The sequence below is a fragment of the Dreissena polymorpha genome, chromosome 5 (genome assembly GCF_020536995.1).
Source record: "Dreissena polymorpha isolate Duluth1 chromosome 5, UMN_Dpol_1.0, whole genome shotgun sequence".
In the NCBI taxonomy this organism is placed as follows: Eukaryota; Metazoa; Mollusca; class Bivalvia; order Myida; family Dreissenidae; genus Dreissena; species Dreissena polymorpha.
Window position 1 is genome coordinate 126,392,460 of NC_068359.1, and position 879 is coordinate 126,393,338.

An 879-nucleotide genomic window follows, 5' to 3' on the forward strand; every position below is an offset into this window, starting at 1 on the left:
GTTTTTTCTCATAAATTTTAACGTTCAACAACTGTTCCTATTTAATTCTAGAACACTTTCAGTATGATAACAGAAGTTCAGTTCTAGTTGATGTGTTCCAGTACAATTCTAGAAAAGTTCCGAAGGTTAACTTCAAATATTTAAGTCTGAAACCAACTTTCTAGAAAACAAATTCCCATGCAGACAGCCAGTATTCAAGTACTGAGCATAGTTAATAATAATACATAACAAATTAACAACTGTTGTAAATTTGTTATTTATTATACTATGCTCAGTACTGTTGAACACATACTTTATTCAATTATCCAAGTTTCAAATTCCTAAATTAAAAAAACAAACAAATAAATTAAGACAAAAAACAAACACAAAATACAATTCACAAACTAAATAACTGGTCTTTTTTATACAAGAAGTAACCAAAATAAAACATGTCACCAGCCACAGACTGCCAGGCTTAACACAGAGGCTAGTTTTTAAAAATGTTCGTCCAAGTCTTCCACTGCCATTTTCCTTTTCTTCTGAGAATATTGAACACCAGTCACTGCCTCCGGGTCCTTTTTGGTATGAGGTACATTGTATACTGCTCACATGTGCTCTACAGAATAAACAAGGGACAAAATTGTCACAAAACCAGGTTTTTATTGTGAAAAAAAAATCTGATAAAGGGAGAAAACTCAAACTGAACTTTTGAAATGAACAAACAAAATTAACCCCCTTTGTAAGTTTGTTTTTAAAACAAATCTATTTTTAGTCGTGGCGACCTTGACATTGGAGATATTGACGTGATTCTTTCGTGCGACACACCGTCCCATGATGGTGAACAAATGTGCCAAATGATTTTAAAATCTCACAATGAATGACATAGTTATGGCCAGGACT